This window comes from Mirounga leonina, unplaced genomic scaffold, assembly GCF_011800145.1.
Source record: "Mirounga leonina isolate KUSES-001 unplaced genomic scaffold, KU_Mleo_1.0 Mir_174, whole genome shotgun sequence".
NCBI classification, from domain to species: domain Eukaryota; kingdom Metazoa; phylum Chordata; class Mammalia; order Carnivora; family Phocidae; genus Mirounga; species Mirounga leonina.
The window spans coordinates 36,389,267-36,409,783 of NW_023270451.1; the positions used below are offsets into that span (position 1 = coordinate 36,389,267).

At 35.0% G+C, this 20,517-nt stretch overlaps 1 pseudogene; it reads left to right on the forward strand.

The window, feature by feature from the left end:
- Positions 1-19,494: 19,494 nt before the first annotated feature.
- LOC118021289 lies at positions 19,495-19,840 on the forward strand (annotated as a pseudogene).
- The last annotated feature ends 677 nt before the right edge of the window (positions 19,841-20,517 follow it).

Below are 20,517 nucleotides of genomic sequence, written 5' to 3' on the forward strand. Positions count from 1 at the left end.
GGTAGTAGAGAAAGTGACCTAGGGAAGGGAAAAGTTTAATGAAGAGCACCCTTCATGAGTGGACTACCTCTGTGGGTAATTGAAACTCATTCCTCTTAGAGACTTTTTAAAGGACTAAAGGACCCTGCGGAACACATGTCAGAGGTGTCCCACTCACTTATGGGGGAACTGAAGTATTTATCTACCAGCTATTCTTTGGTCAGGTTTGCCTCAGAGGCATTAAATTCTAGGCAACTTCAGGGTTCTCTGGGGCAGAGAAGCAGAAAGATGCAGGCACCTGAATAAGAGACCACGTGCACAGAAACTGCCCACTGCAGATGCAGGTGAACTCAGAGGACAGGAGTGGGAGTTAGTAATACATGCTACAGGGAATTTGTTCTAGTCAGGAAAGCTGGAGCAGGATTCCCCCCAGGGAGAACCATTGAAAGCAATGAAAAAACTAATTTTTATACTAAAAACAATGGAAACCATTAAAAGGTTTTAAATAGTGGGTTGAAATGAAAACATGTGTGTCTTGAAAACATTAATCTGGCTGCAGAGTGGAAATCCAATGTAATAGGAGCCAGAGCAAATGATGATATGCCCCTTTAAAGATGACTGCAACTGTCCACACTGGAGATGATTAGGTTCTTGGACTCAGAGAATGGCATTTTTATTTATTTATTTTTTACTTTTTAAAAAGATTTTTTTATTTATTTGAGAGAAAGAGAGAGAGAGAGCATGAGCAGTGGGGAAAGGGAGAAGCAGGCTCCCCACTGAGCAGGGAGCCTGACATCGGGCTCCATCCCAGGACCTTGGGCTCATGACCTGAGCTGAAGGCAGACGCTTATCCGACTGAGCCACCCAGGCGCCCCAGAGAGTGTGGCATTTTTAGACACATGAATTCTAGCTCTAGACCACTCAGGTTTATACCTGCCTTTACTCCTTTCTAGCAACTTATATAAATGTCTTGTGTCAAGATTCTTTCCACTGTAAAATGGCAACAATTTGAGAAGCCATCTCACAGGTATTTGAGAGGATAAGTGGGTTAATAAAGAAAAAGTTCTCAGAAGAGTACTGGCATTTAGTAAGTAGTCTATTAATTTTAGCTATTATTACAAGGAGGTAGACTTGGGGAGGAAATGGAAAATCAACTTAAAGAAAGGCAGGACATCAGAGAAGGAATATATAAAATGAAAATAAAATGTTATGTTCTTCTTATTTATAACTGATCTGAAAGATAACTGTTGGCTAAAGCACAAATAATGACAAACATTGGGTGATGATAGGGCACAGACAAATTGAATGACAGCAATGTCAGTGGATAGGAAGAAGAAATGGCAAACACTCTAAGGTAACTGCACTGCATGTGAATTGGTATAGTATTATTTCAAAGTTGACTTAGATTAAAGTGTATATTGTAAACTGCAGGACAACTTTTAAAAATTTTTAAAAGAAATATAACTGATATACTAAGAGAAAAGATAAAATGGAATCACTGAATTCCCATTTGGAACAACAGAAGTTGTACAAGTGACAAGATGGGGAGAAACAAGTAACAAATGCAACAAATAGAAAACAATTGTAAACATTATTGATACAGTTCTATCAATCACTTCAAATGTGAATTGTCTAAATATATCAATGAAAAGGCAGAAATTCTCAGAGTGGATTAAAACAAAAACAAAAACAAAAACAGGACCCAGGACACCTGGGTGATGCAGTCAGTTAAGCAACTGAATCTTGGTTTGGGCTCAGGTCCTGATTTCAGGATCATGAGATTGAGGCCCATGTGGCACTCAGCGTGAAGTCTGCTTGAGATCTCTCTCCCTCTCCCTCTGCCCCTTCCACTTGTGCTCTCTAAAATAAACAAATAAATCTTTAAAAAAAAAACAACAACAGGACTCAATGATATATCGTCTGCAAGAATCCCAATTTAAATGCAAATTCTCAGATAGGTTAACAGTAAAGTGATGGGGAAAGAATACTGTACATATTAACACTAATCAAAACCCAGCTGAAGTAGCTGTATTAATCTCAGACAAAGCAGACTTCAGAACAATGAAAATTATCAGGGTAAATATGGGTAATACATGATGATAAAGGTGTCACTTTTCCAAGTGGACACAGTAGAAACAGAAATCTTAACTTCGTTTTTATCTGAGAACATAAGTGTCAAAATACATGAGGCAATAATTGATAGCATTGCAAGTAGAAATAGACATATCCATAATTAAAGTTACAGACTTCAAAACCCTTTTGTCCTTAATTGATATATCAAGCAGGCAGAAAATCAGTAAGGACATAGATGATCTGAACAGCACTATCAATCAACTTTATATAATTGACATTTATAGAATAGTCCATCAAACAACAGCAGAATATACTTTTGTTTTAAGTGAACAGGGAATTTTCACTAAAACAGACCACATTCTGGACTATAAAGCACATCTTAACAGATTTTAAAAGATAGGAATCACACAAATTATGTTCTCAGTTGCTAATGGAGTGGAAATTGGTAATAAAAGATAGCTGGAAAAAACCGAATTGTTGGAGTCTAAACAAGATATTTCTTTTTTTTTTTTTAAAGATTTTATTTATTTATTTGAGAGAGAGAATGAGAGACAGAGAGCATGAGAGGGAGGAGGGTCAGAGGGAGAAGCAGACTCCCTGCTGAGCAGGGAGCCCGATGCGGGACTCGATCCCGGGACTCCAGGATCATGACCTGAGCTGAAGGCAGTCGCTTAACCAACTGAGCCACCCAGGCACCCTAAACAAGATATTTCTAAATAACATGGGTCAAAGAAGGCTGAGAATAAATTTTAAAAGTATTTTTAATTAAATGAAATACAACTTATCAAATGTTGTAGGATACAACAAAGTAGTGCTTAGTATGAAATTTATAACATTTAATGTACATGCTATAAAAGAATAAAGACCTAAAAGGAAAAATCTAACCTCTGCCTTAGGAAACTAGAGAGGAAAAGAAAATTAAAAATAAAGTAAAGGGGCGCCTGGATGGCTCAGTCGGTTAAGAGTCTGCCTTCGGCTCAGGTCGTGATCCCAGGGTGCTGGGATCGAGCCCCACATCGGGTTCCCTGCTCATTGGGGAGTTTGTTTCTCCCTCTCCCCACTGCTCCTGCACTCTCTCTTGCTATCTCTTTGTCTCAAATAAAAACCTTTATAAAAATAAACAAAAAAATTAATATTAAAAACTGGAACAGAAATAAATGGAATTGATAAAAAGCAATGGAGAAAAGCAGCAAATCCCAAGACTGTTTTTTTTTAAATACCAATAATAATAAAAAAAAACCCTCTAGCTAGAACCACCAAGAAAATAAAAAGGACACAATTTAACAATATCAGAAATTAAAGAGATGGCCATTTTTACTGAAATTAAAATAATAAAAGAATATGATCAACAAATCTAAGTCCAAAAAATTTGATAACTTAGATGAAATAGACCAATTCCTTGAAAAACAAACTACTAAAACTCACACAAAGAGAAATAAATAATCTAAGTAGGCCTACATCTATTAAAGATTGGATTAATAATTATTAACTTTACAAAAGAAAGCAAAGGTCCAGATAGTTTCACTGGTAAATTCTACCAAACATTTAAGGCAAAATGATACCAAATGTACAAAATCCCTTATGGAAAGTAGAAGCAGGGAGAATACATCCTAACTCATTTTATGAGGTCAGAATCATCCAAATACCAAAACCAGATAGAGACATTACAAGAAAACAAGAGACCAATATTTCTAATAAACATAGATGTAAAATTCCTCAAAGGAACATTACCAAATTGAGTCCAATAATGTATAAAGAGTTATAGACCATGACTAGTTACACAAAGTTGGTTTAACATTTGAAAATCTATCAATGTAAACCCTCATATCAACAGGGCAAAGAAAAATACATATGACCATATTAATTGATAAAGAAAAAGCACTTGATAAACCCAACACCCATTCATTAAAACAAAACATACAAACAAAAACACTCAGAAAACTAGGAGCAGAGGAGAACTTCTCAACTTGATAAAAAAACTACAAAAAAACCTATAGCTAACATGATACTTCATGGTGAGAGACAAGCTTACCCCTTTAAGATTAGGAACAAAGCAGAAGTATCCCTACTCACCACTCCTACTCAAAACTGTAATGAATATCCTAGTGTACAAAATAGTGTAACTCCATTTTTTTTTAATTTAAATTTTATTTTTTTATTGAGATTAAATTCATGGAACATAAAATTAATCATTTTAAAGTGAACAATTCGGTGAGATTTAGTACATTATAATGTTATAACCACCACCTTATCTAATTCCAAAACATTTCCATTACTCCAAAACAAAACACCATACACATTAAGCAATTAGTCCCCACTGACCTTCTTCCCCAACTCCAGGTCTTGCTATCCACCAATCTGATCACTGTTTATATAGATATGTCTATACTGGATGATTCATTTAAGTGGAATCCCACAATATGCGACCTTTTGCATCTAGTTCTTTCACTTACATAAAGTTTTCTAGGGTTATCCACGTTGTGGAATGTATTAGTACTTCATTCATTTTTTACAACTGAATAATATTAATATTATATATTATTATATACTATAATATTAATAATAATATATATCACAACTTTTCCCCATTTATCCACTGATGGGTGTTTGGCTTGTTTCCTACATTTGGCTATATATTCAACGACTTGTTTGAGTACCTGTGTTCAGTTTTTTGGGGAATATATCCAGAACTGGAATATGCTAGATGATAGGGTTATTCCATGTTTAGCATTCGGAGGAAACATCAAACTGTTTTTCACAGCAGAACTACTTTATATTCCCATCATTAATGTAAAACGATACCAACTTCTCCACATCCTCGACACTTGTTTTTTTTACTTTTATTTATTATAGTCATTCTTGTGGGTGTGAAGTGGTAGCTCATTGAGGTTTTGATTTGCATCTCTCTAATGACTAATGCTGTTGAATATTTTTTCATGTGCTTACTGGCCATCTATACATATTCTTTGGAAAGATGTCTACTCAAGTTCTTTGTCTGTTTTTTAAATGGGTTGTTTGGATTTTTTTCTTGTTGCATTGAGATCTTTGTATATTTTGGATACTCGACCCTTATCAGATACATGATTCGCAAATATTTTCTTTCATTCTGTGTTTTTTTTTTATTTTCTTGATAGTTCCCTTGATACACAAAAGTTTTTAATTTTGATAGTTCTAATTTATTTTTTCTTTTGTTGCTTTTGGTGTCATATCTAATAATTCATTACCAAATGCAAGGCCATGAAGATTTATCCCTCTATTTTCATATAAAGAATTTTATAATTTTCTTTATATTTAACTTACTGATCCATTTTGAGTTAATTTTTTATATGCTGTGAGGTAAGGATCCAACTTCATTGTTTTGCATGTGGTATACAATGATCTCACCATCATTTACTGAGGAAACTATTCTTTAATCACTGATGGCCTTGGCACTCTTGTCAAAAATCAATTGAGCATGGATGTATACATTTATTCCTGGACCACCAACTCTATTCTATTGGTCTAGATGTTTATCTTTATGCTAATATGCTGTTTTGTTTACTGTTGCATTGTAGTAAGTTTTGAAATTAAGTGTGAGTCTTCTAACTTTGTTCAAGTTTGTTTTGGCTATTATAAGCTCCCTGTAATTTGTTATGAATCTGAGGATCTCTTTCTCCATTTCCTCAACAAGGCTACGAAAATTTTGATAAAGATTGCACTGTGTCTATAGAATATCTTGAGTACTTTTGCCATCCTGATGATATGTCTTTGAATCCATGAACATGAGATATTTTCCATTTAAGTCTCTTTAAATTTCCTATAATGTTTTGTAGTTTTCAGTATACAACTTTCGCCACCTTGGTTAAGTTTATCTCTAGGTATTTTATCCTTTTGGATGTCACTGTAAATGGAATCGTTTTCCCTTTTTTTTGGCTTTTTTGTTTCCAGTGCATAGAAACACAACACAACTGATTTTTGTGTGTTGATCTTATATCTTGCAACTTTTCAGAATTCATTCAAAGTTCAGAAAGGATTTCATAGACTTGTTTCCAATTATTTTAAAGCTGTCAACTTGATATAATCCTTTGGTTAGATTTTCCAATGACCTATAAATAATCTGAATTTTTAAACACATCTACAAATTAACTTTAAAGTTTAGATGGAGAGGCCAAAGACCCAGAATAGCCAACACAATACTGAAGAATAAGAACAAAGTTGAAGGACTGGCACTACTTGACTTCAAGACTTACTATAAAACCACAGTAATCAAGACAGTGTGGTATTGGCACTGGTATTCATATTTAAAGAATAGACAAATAGATCTATGGAACAGAATGAAGAGCCTAGAAATAAACCCGCTAAATATAATCAACTGATTTTGGACAGAGGAACAATGGAGCAAAGACAGTCTCTTCAATACATGGTTCTGGAACAACTGGATATCTGCATGCAAAAAAAGTAAATCTAGTCACAGACTCTATACACTTCACAAAAACTGACTCAAAGTGGATCACAGACATAAATGTAAAGCACAAAAATATCAAATTCCTAGGAGATAACATAGTAGAAAACCTAAATAACCTTGGTTAGAGTGATGCCTTGTTAGATAAAACACCAAAGATACAACCTATGAAAGAAAGAATTAATAAGCTGGACTTCATTAAAATGTAAAATTTCTGCTTGGTGAAACACAATATCAAGAGAAGGAGAAGACAAACCATAAACTGGTAGAAAATATTTGCAAAAGACACACCTGATAAAGGACTATTATCCAAAATATACAAAGAACTCTTAAACTCAACAAGAAACAAGCTGATTAAAAAATGAACCAAAGACAACAGGTTCCTCATTAAAGATGATATACAGATAGCATATAAGCATATGAAAAGATGTTCCACATCATATGTCATCAGGGAAATGAAAATTAAACAGTGAGATACAATTACATACCTATCAGAATGGCTAAAGTCCTGAACAATGACAACATCAAATACTAGCAAGAATGTGGAGCAACAGAAATTCATACAATTCTGACGGCAATGCAAAATGGTACAACCACTTGGAAAGGTATTTGGCAATTTCTTACTCTTACAATATATTCTTACAATACAATCCAGCAATCATACTCTTTGGTGTTTATCCAAAGAAATTAAAAACTTATGATCACACAAAAACATGCACACAGTTTATAGCAGCTTTACTCAAAACTGTCAAAACTTGGAATCAACCAAGATGTCCTTCAGTACCTCAATGAATAAATAAACTGTGATATATCCAGACAATGGAATATTATTATTCAGTGCTAAAAAGAAATGAGCTATCAAACCATGAAATGACACGAAGGAAACTGATATGCATATTACTAAGTGAAAGAAGCCAGTCTGAAAAGGCTACATATTGTATGATTCCAACCATATGACATTCTGGAAAAGTCAGACCTGTGGAGACAATAAAAAAATCAGTGGTTTCTAGTAGGGGAGAAGGGTTGCTGTGGAGATGAACAGGCAGAGCACAGAGGATTTTTAGAGTACTGATAATACGTAAGATACATAATGATGGATATGTATCATTGTATATTTGTCCAAATCCATAGAAGTTACAACACCAAGAGTGAACTCGCAGGTAAACAATGGACTTTGGATGGGGATGATTTGTCAGTATAGGTTATCCTTGGTAAAATATGTACCATTCTGGTGAGTGACATTGATAAAGGGGAAGGATACACCTGTGTGCAGGCAAGGGTATATGAGAAATCTTTGGATTTTCCTCTCAATTTATCGGCAACTTAAAACTGCTCTAAAAATATGAGTATTTTTTTTTAAAAAGAATATTTTGAGAAATCTCATTAAATTGCTTATTGAAGCCCAGATATGTCATGATTAATACATTTACTGACCATCTATTTAGTAATCCTATCAAGGCAAGAAATGAATTATATCTACCATGACTTTCTCTGAAAACATGCTGATTCTTCTTGATTGTTTTCTTTTTACTGCTCAAAAACTATACTTTTAATAATATACTCTAGAATCTTTCTGAGATAAGTCAACTCATTAGTCTACATAGTTTGTGATATATTCTGTCTTTTTCCTTTTGAGAACAAGAACTTTTGCTAGCCAATGGTCATAGCCAAGGAAAAGATGAAGAGAATCAAAGAATGTTTAATAAGATTTATTGCAGAAAATGAGTATTTTAAAACACAAAGCATAAAATTATATTGAAAAGAAAAGATTTTATATGCATGATTCTGAGAAGAAGGAAGTGAATCTAAGCTCTTATCAAGACAATGATGAATGAGAAAATGGTGACAGGAAAAGGATATAACAAAAAGTATAGGATTAATCCCAGAGAAGGAAAAGCCACATGTTCTGTAACACATACACACACAAAAAGCAAAAAGGATGATTACCAAATATTGGTCAGATCTAAAAGAAAGTGAAAACTTGAAGCATTTGACAGTACTCTGAGGAATGACACAGAAGTTTAAAGTATTATCAACAAAGCCCATTAGAGTGAAAGAAAGAGCCAAGTTAAGAGATTTACAAATACTGCCATTCACGACCCACTCTTGACAATTCATAGTGAAACCTGGGATGGGACATGGGAGCCAAGATGATAGAGTAAGACAAGGTAATTGTGATTCACTCCAATTCCCCCAGACTACCAACTCTATTAAAACTCTAGTGATCCCTAACAGCACATAAAATGGCCATGCTTATAAGTCTTCATATGGATTCTTTTTTAATATTACAATAATTAAGTGCTACAGTTATACATGTTTTGTCAATAGATACATAGAAATTAAATGAGATGAACTAATTTGCTCCAAGTGACACCGCTAGTAGATGGTGGAAATGGCATATTAACTTCAATTCTGTTACTTCAGAGTCTAATTTCTTAACCAGTAAGTTTGTAACCCAAGGTCATACCACTTGATTTTTCACTATTCCTCTTAGAAGTTAGATATAGCTAAATGTAAGTTTGGGATAATTTTTTTCTGAATATACAGACATAAAAAAATACTTATAGGTAATTCAGAGTTAGATTGAATGGAGATAAAACTGTCACACTTACCTTTTGTTCACTAGGAGCATGCAATGCAGTGCCAAGGCTTATACTCAAAAGCCAAAAGCGAAATTCTTATATCGCTTAGGTTGAGCAGTATCTCAGGCTCATGGAGCTTTTCTTCCTATATGTAAAATGATACAATATGGTTAGTTTAAGACCCTGTGTTTGTGCCTTTTTCTCATCCTGAGTGTAGTAGAATATATAATACTTTGGTATTGAAAACCCTATTTCTTTCAACCCAATTCTGAACTGAGTCAGCAAAATTATTCCAAGCCTGACATTTTTAATGCTGTTGTAGTTGCTATATTCCAGGGGGAATTTGGCTACATGGGAAGGTGCCCAAATGGGGAGGTCAGAGCAAGGTAGTGTTGTTTGATACACCCAGCTGGGTAAGTTAGGGTAAGAGCTGTGCCAGGGACCCAAGGGGACTATAAAAAGGAAATTGAAGCAGAGAAAGCTAGTTGGACAAATCGAGGGCAGATCCCTTAAAGGAGATATGAGAAGAGATAGAAGCCCAAAAGACAGCGGATGCCAAAGTCAATTCCTTCATGACGTTCTCACATAAAACTGGTTTATTGCAAAATTCCTTAGAAAAGTGACTCAACCTCATAAAAACTTCCAATGTTTGCCAATTGGAATGAAATTATGCATATATTTTACCAGTCATCTCTTTGAGTTTAACTGATGAAGATCAAGCCGTAGTGACTTTTCTTTCATTCTGACATATATTCTAAAGTTTGGATATTAAACTGAAGCTCAGAATCTCTCTCCAGACTTTGGACCTACAAAAATGGATTGGATCATTTTCAATAGCCATTTGTTTTTTCTGGCTAGATTTGTGGTCCAACATGTTTCCTGTTGGTCAGGAAATACCAAAAACACAGCCTTTCCTCAGGAATTTGCCTATTTAGTTTCCAATTCATTTCCAGAATTTAAACATGATAAATATAAGGATGGATGGGGATGAAAAGGAAAAAAAGAGAAATAGCACAAATTTTCAGAACTAAGAAAGGAACGATTTCATTCTTTTGGAGTAATGAGTGAAGAATTTTAAAAGAAATCATCAATAAAATATTTTATAGGCAAACTGTTTTAAAATTTTTATATGCTTTAATCAAGGTTACCATTCTGTAAGACTGATGATTAAAAACCGTTATTAGAGCAAAAATTCCCTAAAATTGAACAGTGAAATATACCACTAGTGTTTGATATATTGGATCAATTTTCTTGGTTCTCTTTGATGAGCAAGATGATTATTATCGGATACTTCAAAATGGGATAAACGTAATAATCAGATAAAACTGATTAAATATTACTGCCATATTTGTATGAGATTCTATGAGAAAAGTCAAAAGTGGAATGTTAAACATTTTCCAAGCATGTACCACATCTATTCCTTTATCTCACCTCTACCTGGAAGAGGGCATAAGTAAAATTGTTTCTAAACCAGTGTAAAAAGGGCACATTTCCAGAATAAAAATGTAGATGGCAGACAGGTCTGGCAGCACCAGAAGGATAAGGAACCTGGGAATGCCTGGATAGGGTAATGGGCTTTGGTCCAGACACTGTTAAACTCAATCTGGCAGTACTGTATTTGACTTGGGACTTAGTTAAAAATCCTGCAGTGGGTGGTTCTGAAAATAAAAATCCAGTTAAACCATCTGGCTCTTCAGCTATGCAAAATATAAAGCAATTTGCCTGGCTACCCTCTTTCTATCACTCCCTCTCTGATGACTTTCATTGCTAGATTCTATTTTTGGTATTTTTATTATTCAGAAAAATATTTAAGTATGCTGAATCCCCCTCTATCAACTGATGTTGATAGCAAAGCTTTTCAAAGAATAATGCTTTGAGAGTCATAAATTATCTTTTGAAAAATAAAAACACAGACATTAGACTAGATGATATTTTTCATACTTCATTTTACTATCACATAGTTTTATCTTTTGAAATGAAGTTATATAGAGATGCAATTTACTTAGTGCTCCAGTGGCTGGTTTTTGAGGTTTTGTAAGCTATTAAACCATTATCCAACCTACTCAAATAATAAGTCTTTTAAAATGGAAAACAGCCAATCATGAAGTGACACAATACAGAGCAAGAAAATGAATTCAGGTACAAATTCATATTTAATGGATATAAACCTCAATGGCTGTGGAATTGAATGCTAAATATAGTTAATTTAATTTACTAGCAATCTCCTTTAAAGCAATCCGTACTCTCTCAGAAAATTAAGCTATTGGTCACATTAGTTTTGGAATATACATTTTCCCTTTGTGAAGTGTGTCTAGAAAAATACACAAATAAGGTTTATCAATATATGAAACAAAAAGAAATGTGTAGTTTATGGAATTAGCCTTTTTAACTTTAGTCACATTCCACATTTCCCCTACAAGTGTCTCTTGGCTCATAAATATAGAAATGTCTAATATTAGCAAAATTCAAAGAATTATACATCTAAGCAATAAGAGACTTAAAATAATCAACATGAAAAAGTTACAAAGTATTTCAATTACTGAGTATTACTGAGACAATGGAAAAATACAAATATCTATACACTGCCATTAAGAGTGTAAGTGTAGGAAATTTCTGGAGTGTTATTTGACAATAAATATTAAAATATTTTAAAATAGACTTACTCTTTGACCCCAAAATTCCATGTCTAACAGTTTATTTATTCTAAGGACATAGTTGGAACAGTATACAAAATTATATACATATCAGCAAGAAGATAAATGCTTTATGATATATACGTGTGTGCTTATATATCATGTGCATGATATTATGTGTGTGTATATATATCTAGGCAGCATTATTTTTTTTTCAAAACTGGGAACAAACTAAGCACAAATAAAATGTAAACAATGCCTGATATATCCAAAGAATGTGATGTTATAAAGCCATAATCACAAATTTACTTTTAATAATGTGCCAATTTATTGATGATTATAGAATTGAAAAAAGGACATCTATGATGTTTCTGGGAACAATGACAATCTTTTCTAAGTGCATCTGTGTATGTGTGTAAACACATGTAAAATGTGGGAGGGAAAAGAAGGAATAAGAATGGTAAAATATTGAAGCTGAGTGATGAATACATGAGAGTGCATTATACTAATCTTTCTACTTTGTGTGTTGAAAAGTTTCATAGCACTTTCTTTTAAACACACACAATCTCATACCCCTTTTTAGTAGTACAACTGACCCTTGAACAACATGAGTTTGAATTGCAGGGTCCACTTATACACAGATCTTTTACCGTACAGTACTGTAAATGTATTTTCCTTATGATTTTCTTAGTAACAATTTCTTTTCTCTATCTTACTTTTATTGTAAGAACACAGTATATAATACATATTACATACAAAATACCTGTTAACCAACTGCTTATCAGTAAGGCTTCAGATCAAGAGTAGGCTATCAGCAGTTAGGCTTTCCAGGGAGTTGGAAGTTCTATGTGGATTTTCCACCATGCAGATGAGAGAGGGGAGCTCTACCCCCCAGCCCCACCTGTTGGTGAAAGGTCAGTCTTTGGGTCGTGGAATTGTGGACATTTTTTCTTTTTGTTTATCAGTGAATGTATATTACTTAGTAAATATTTAAAAAGTAAAAATGAACAAAAATTAAATCTACAGGATGACATGTTTTGCTTGTCATTTCCTCAACCCTATGCTCCATCCAAGTGCTGTTGACAACTCCACTTCCCCTCTCAGACCTACTTCTTTCCAAAGCCAATTCTTCACTTGAGCTAAATGCATACAGTGGGTTGTACTTCAGAAAACTTTTGGTTCAGCTTCGGTCACTTTGTTCCTGCTGAAGCCATAACACCTACTTCCAGTCTCTTGCTGTTCTGATTCTTGCTATTACCCAGAACAGACACTTAAGACTCAGCAATTTTCCTGGGCAGAGTTCTTTTTCTTTGTTGTTACTCTGGGTTGCATTTATGTGTACATGGGTCTACATGTCTACCTGCTCCTCCTGACCTTAGTCAATCCCTGTCCACTCACACTGCCTCTGGCCTTCTGCTTTGGCCTTCGCCCCTTTTCTCTCTAGATGCATAGCATCATTTGATTTTTCTCTTCTTAATAATCTTCACCTGGTTTGGATGACACATTGTTCATATCTGTTCTATATCCTACTCAAACCAATAACCTCTGTGGACTACGGAGCTCTGGTGCTGCCCAAGCACCTTTAACTTGTTTAATAAATACATAGTCATGAATCACCTTTCAAAGTCAAGCCATGACACAAATCTTAGCAGAGAAGATAAAATCAAGGTGTGTCAGTGATGAATAATCTGAACTAGAAGTTTTTGGCATTTCTATATTCTCAGCGATGAGGCATATGACTAGAGGAAAAGCTTGAGTCTGGAGCTAGACCACCTGGACTCAAATCATGGATCTGCAGCTCAGTAGCTATGAAACCTTAGACAAATTAAGTGCCTCAGTGTTACCATCTGTAAAATGGAGAAATAATAGCTGTGAGGATTAAATGAGCAAGTATATATAACACTGTCAGAACAGTGCTTGATACACAAACATACTAAATTCATGTTTGTTTTTATTGCTAAATCCAATTAAATATTATGAACTTCTTTCATCAGGCCAATTACTAAGCAAATACTCGTTGGAGAAAATTAGAATATTAAGTAACAAAAGAACAACAAAAACACAAAAGTTCTATCTTGAATGAATGTGTGAATACTTTCATTCCTTTAGTAAATATTGATTGAGCTTCTGTGATGACGAAGCCACTGTGCTTAGATACTGGGCATAGGGCTGAGAACAAGACAAATGAAACCTCTGCCCTTGTGTCAATTACACTGTAATGGAGCTTACATTCGAATTGATGAATGAACTTATTGGTAGCTTTGTGGATGCCAAGGAATGTGATTATAACCTTTGTTCTGAAATGGCTTTCTCTTTACCAGTAAAGCCATCTCTGGGTACATTCAAGTATTTTAGAAATTTTGCCTCCGTTCTTCTTGACTTTGAAAGGTGATTCATGACTATGTATTTATTAATCAAGTTAAAGGTTGCCTATTCATTTTATCAGATTAGGTCCAATTTTAATTACATAAGGGGTTGAACAAGCTTCACTTCAACATGGCAAATAAAATACTAGGCTCGATACGATATTCGGTTTTTTTTTTTTTTTTTTGCTTTTCTACAAGAAAAAATAGCTTTATATATTATATGGTGACAAACATAATAAAATAAAATTTTAAAAAAGAAAAAATAGCTTTATTATTTTTATTATACATTTTTACAATGCCTGCTTGCTGACAAGTTTTCAATAATTCATAAAGGAATAAAACATAAAGGAAATCCAATCCCCTGATTTAAATAACCATCATTGATACTTTGTGATAGCCTTTTCGTAACTTTCTTTATGCATTTATTTGCACATAATTTACATGAATGGGACCATATTATAAAAGATGTTTTAGTCATCACTGCCTTGCTTTCCTCTTTCCCTTCTTCTCTTCTTCCTTCATTTTTTGCCTCTATAAACAATGGTGAAATAGCATTACATATAAACATTCTCTATTTGTACTTTCATTTCTGTAGGTTAAATTCCAAAAGTAGGATTTCTAGGCCAAAATATCTATATAGTTTTTAATTTTATACTGATAATGCCCAACTGCTTTCCAGAGTAGCCATATCAACTTCGAGTCCACCAGCACTTTTTCAGAGTTCTCATTGCTCCCCATCTTACAGATACTTGGTATGTTCAGGCTTTTACATTTTTTTTTAACAATTTGTTTGGTATAATGATATCTCATTTTAATTTAGATTTAAATTTCCCTGATTTGTTCTTCTTTGAATTGCCTTTTCATATTTAGGGATTTTTTGGACATTCAAAAACATAAGAGATTTTGTCTTTAATAAATTCTATAAAATTTCACTATCTCTTCTAATATTGCTTCTTTTTTTCCTCTTTATTCTGTCTAGAATACTTTTAGATATAGAACTTTACACCTTATCCTGTATGTCACTTAATGTCCCTTTCAGATTTTCATTCTTATTTGTCTCTTATTTCTGTGTAATCTCTTCAGATACCAGCTCACTAATTATTTCTTCAGTGATGCCCAAACAAGAATACCATCTCTAAATTTCTAATTTCAATCTTCAATGCTTTCTAATAGGCTTACTTCTTTTTTTCAGATTAGCTAATTCATTTTGATAGAATTTTTTTCATGTTACTTTTAATGCCCTCTAATAATATTTCATTAAACTCAATGACATACTTATTTTATTTTATATTCTGTATATCTGATCATTCAAAATTGGCGGTCTATATGCACCTGCTTTTGCAGAGATCTTTTTGTTTGTAACTGTAGTATGTTTTTATTATTATTCACAAAAATAGAATCTTAAGTATTCTAGGCATATGTTCATATTATTAGCAAGTAGAGATAATTTGTATTTTTCTGATATTTATACCACTTATTTGATGTTTTTTGCCTAATTGCATTTACTAATAGCTCCAAGACAATGTAGAGTGCTATTGAAAACAGTAGCATTCCTGTCTTCCTTCTAATGGTTTTTCTAGCTAATCATGTCTATCTCCCCCATTACAAATGCTATATGCTAACAAACTGTACATACATAGCCAAAGTTCATCAAAAACCCACAAAATGCAAACAAAATGTACATTTATTATCGAACAATCATTTTCAATGAATTACATGCGCAATGCATTATTTGGATACCTCTAAAGAAAATCAAGAAAACTTAGACACAATTACATAGAGGATTAAAAGGTGTTAAATATTTCTCTTACCCAAACTGTCATGAAAAAGGCAAGAAAGATTGAAAAGACGTAAGTACACAAGGATAAAGACAATGTGGAAAGGAAGTTACTTCAACGCAGCTTTGGAAACTAGGAAGGAGGTGGATGACTGGTGTATTAGTTTCCAATGACTGTTTTAAACAATTATAACAAACTCAATAGCTTAAAATAACACACACTTATTCTCTTACACTTCTGAAGGTCAGAAATCCAAAATGGTTTCACTAACCCAAAACAAGTTTCTGGCAGGATCATGCTTCCTTGGGAGGCTCTATTGTACAGTCTTTTTCCTGGTACTTTTCCAGGTTCTAGGGCTGCATTCCTTGATTCAGGGCCCCACCTTCCATCTTCAAAGCTAGCAGCAAAATATCTTCAAAACTCTGTTTCTATTATCCCATTGCCTTCTTCCTCTTCTGAAGTCAAAAAATTCACCCTCAGACTCCCCTTATAAGAATACTTGTGATTACATTTAGGGACCATCTGTACAAAACAGAATAATTTCCCCATCTCAAGATCCTTAACTGAATCACATCCGCAATGCCCCCTTATGCCATGTAAAGTTACATTCCCAAGTTCCATGGATTAGGTCTTAGATAATATTTTGAGGCTATTATTCAACCTACTACATGTGGTAGACTTCAGCACATCGAAGCTGAAAATTACATTGTCAGTAAGGAAAGCAACAGAAGCAGGATATTTTGTCACAGAACCACAGCAGGGAACAGCGATTAAAGCCATCAGCCAGGTACCTCTACAACTGGAGGTAACTGGTGCGGTAGAAATCAGAAGAATTGGTTAGCCATGGAATACATCATTAGATGCCTCAGATCACTGTCCTAAATGTTTACAGTCAGGTCACTTCCCCCGTCTAATGCAGTAGACTTAGGGACACTGCATACTGCTAAGAACAATGACACCACATGAAAAATGAATAGTCATTAATTATCATTGAAGCCCAGATATCTTTTCCCAATTGGCTCTAAGAATGCTTATAAGAAGCTGATATACCCTGGGCTGGAGGATAAATGAATATTCTTTGTGGAAAGGCACAGGGACAATAGAAGAACAAAAGATATAGACCCACGTGAATCACCCAATAAAACCAAATTAAGTACCACACAGTAGATCCCACCAATCGACAAGACCCACATACTCATACATACCTTTGAATCAATTTTTGATGTCTATTTCTTAAATCCTAATGGAAAGTCATGTATAACCAGACATTTGAAGAAAGCCTCTAACATAAAGACTAAAGTAAACAAGGGGGAAAAAGAAAAGAATCTCAGCAAAGAAGCAAAAGACTTTTTTTTAAAACTGGCTTCAGATCTTCAGAGAGATTAGAATTATTATACTCATAAAATGAGAACATGAGGTAAATTTTAAAAATGCCATGCACAGAAAAAAATAAAAATCTTGGAAGGTAAAATTATGACAGTAAAAAAGGAATGTCCAATAGAAAGGTTAAAGACAAAGATGAAGAAACGTCTCAGAAAGCAGGAAAAAAGGGAGAGACTAGAATATTATTCCAAGACTTAAAACACTGACCATTTACAATTCCAGGAAAAAAAGATGAGAAAAGACAGAAAAGAAAGTTATCAGAGATAAATGTTTAAAATTTTTTCGAAGCTAAAGCATATGAATTCATCAACAGGGATCATCAAGTGCTCAGCATAATGGTTGCACAGACATACATAAAAATGTATCATTGTGAAATTTCAGAATACATGGGGGCACAGAGAAAATTCTAGAAGTTTCCCAAGAGAAATTATAAGAGCTCACATTGCGGAATCAGAATGACATCAGACTTTTCAACAGAGATGCTACAAGGTAGAACACAGTGGAGCAATGCCTTTGAAATTCTCAGGGAAACGAATTTTCAACTAAGAATTGTATATTCAGCCAAACTATTAAGTAGAATATCCACAGTTAAAATAGTCAAAATTTTAGTAATTTTACCGCCATGCATCCTATTTCAGGAAGCTACAGGAGAGTATAATCAATTAAAATGAGGTTAACAAAAAAGGAAGAAAACAGGGGATCCAAGCAACAAAAGATACACACACACACACACACACACACACACACAAGATTCCTTACAAAAAATAAATGATAAGATCCCCCAAATTCATGGTGATGAGATACCTAGGACAGTTTTCAGGACTGAGGATGATTTGGTCTCCCAGGGGACATGTAACAATGTTTGGAGACCATTTATTATCTCAGGTTGGGCAATGAGGAGAGTGCTACTGGCATCTAGTGGATAGAGGCCAGAGACGCTGCTAAACATCCTACAATGTACACAGACAAGCCCCTACAACAAGTAATTATCCAACCCCAAATGTCAATAGCACTGAGGAAGTTGAGAAATTCAGTTTTAGGCTAATAGCTGTGCAGCAGGGTGAAACAGGAACCAGTACAACTTAAACAGATTCTGGATTCATTCTGTGGTCAATTTAGAACCACTGACATCTTAGAACTAAGCCTCAGAAAGTATCTTTTAACAGACAGACAAAATGATGCTATAATGTGAGCAGAGTGGTTATAGAGGCAGGCAGAAAGTACTTGACACAAATGAGCCGTTTTTCTTGACTGTAATTGCTGTATTACTAATTTTTTGCCTACTGTAAAAGATTCCTCATGATCTTGCCACGAACTTACATTGCTACTTTATCTCCTGCTGGTCTTCTCTGCCTTACAATGGGATTTTTTGAACATACACCAATTGCATTCTCCATCCATTGCTCACACTGTTCTCTCCTCTCTCTCCACCTTGTTCTCCCAAGGGAATTCATTATCAACATCCACAACTAAGCTCCAAAAGTTAATAAAGCAGCAATCAATTAAAAATGAATAAAATGGCTCCTAAATATCAGGGCATTCTTAACTAATTTTAAATAGATATTAATCACGTAAACAATTGGTTTGTGTACTATTTAAAGTGTTCTGTCTACTGTGATCAACAAACCCCAAAATGTACAATAGCTCAAGCATAATAGAGGTTTCTCGCTCACACTCATCAAATCCAAATTCCAAATTAGCAGGTGCCTCTTCTCTCAGAAGTAATTTAGAGTTCCAGGCTCCTATTTTATAGTTCCTCCTTCTTGGCTGCTAATTTTAATGTGTTCATCAGCATTAAATGGGTAAATGGATAAAAGCATGCAGAATAATATATAGGAGGTCTTTATGGTCCAAGCCTGTACATGCCATACATCACTTTCACTTACTTTGCATTGGCTAAAACTCAGCCCTGGGAACACACATACTGCAAGGGAGGCTGGGAAATATCAACCTGCATGCCTAAGAAGAAGCAAATGGCTGGTTATTAGATAGCCAGTCTCTGCCATGGTGTGGTTCTGAAAATGTTTCTACTACTGTTCAGAAACAAAGTACAAGGAGATTTGGTTATTTGTAAGGCATGTATATAATAATAAATAATCACATGGCAATTGAAATTGTACAGCAGAACGCCAATGAATGGAAACATTAAGACAGAAACATTAAGGAAAAGAGGAAAAGTCCCTGAATTGCAAAGAATAAAATAAAGAAGGTCAGAGGAACAGATAGTGTCAATGACACGCAAGGGGATATGGTGAAGAAATGGACTGTGGGGCCCAGTCGGCCACCAGGCTGCTCTTCTGCCTGGCTTCTGGAAACAGGCTGATTGTGGAGGAAGGACAGCGCTGCCGCCGTGACCCTCCAACACCTGCCCTGTGACATGCACAATATCACCCGCGAGGTAACAAGTCGGAAGTATCCAAAGCTGGAAGACGTGGATGATGTGCCCCGTGGAGCAGCTACCTGGGAGAATGTTGACTCTACTACAGAGTCAGGTCCTAAATATGAACATCTTCGTGCCTAGTTCATGCGGTTTTGGACCCGCTCTGCAGAAGAGCCGATGACCACCTTCTACAAATGCTGCAAAGCTCCGTGTGGACACCGCTGAGGGACCAGGGCCACGCTGGCCGATCTGTGTCTGTTTACCTTGTTCCCCGGAGTGGGTTTCCAAACCGAGAGTGTGAACTGTGTGAACTGACAGTCTTTGCTGGTGTGGCAGAAAGCGAAGCCTTTTAGGGTAGCTGGCCAGGATGTGGGCAAATGCAGCCCACCTGCCAATCAGCGGATGAGCTCATTCATGTGGGGAGTCGGGGCGGGGGGGCGGATTTTGTGGGTGGGGAAGTGTATCCATAACTCCGTGCACTGTTTAATGTCCTGCTCATTTGTCTTTTACATGGATTAGGTAACTGACATTCTCTCACCATCAACCCTCTTAAATATCTACCCTGTTTGCACAATAAAGTAAAATTTTATAACTTAAAAAAAAAAAAAGGAAGGAAGGAAAAGAAATGGTGGAGAGCAAGGGGGTAAACTTTGCCATCACGGGCAAAGAGAATGCTGCTCTTTTTCCAGTGAGTCAGGAGGAGAAGAAAAGCTCTGTTGGTTATTTAAGAAACTGGAAAACCAATTTTGTCAAGGAGGTTAAAAAGATCCAAAGGTGGCTAGGAAAAAACCTGAAATGCTGAAGGGAAATTTTCATAATACCTGAGTGATTTCTTCATATGGTGTTGAGTGGGTAAGTTGAACTATATGCAAAATGATTGCAGAACGGGGTAGGTGAAGATT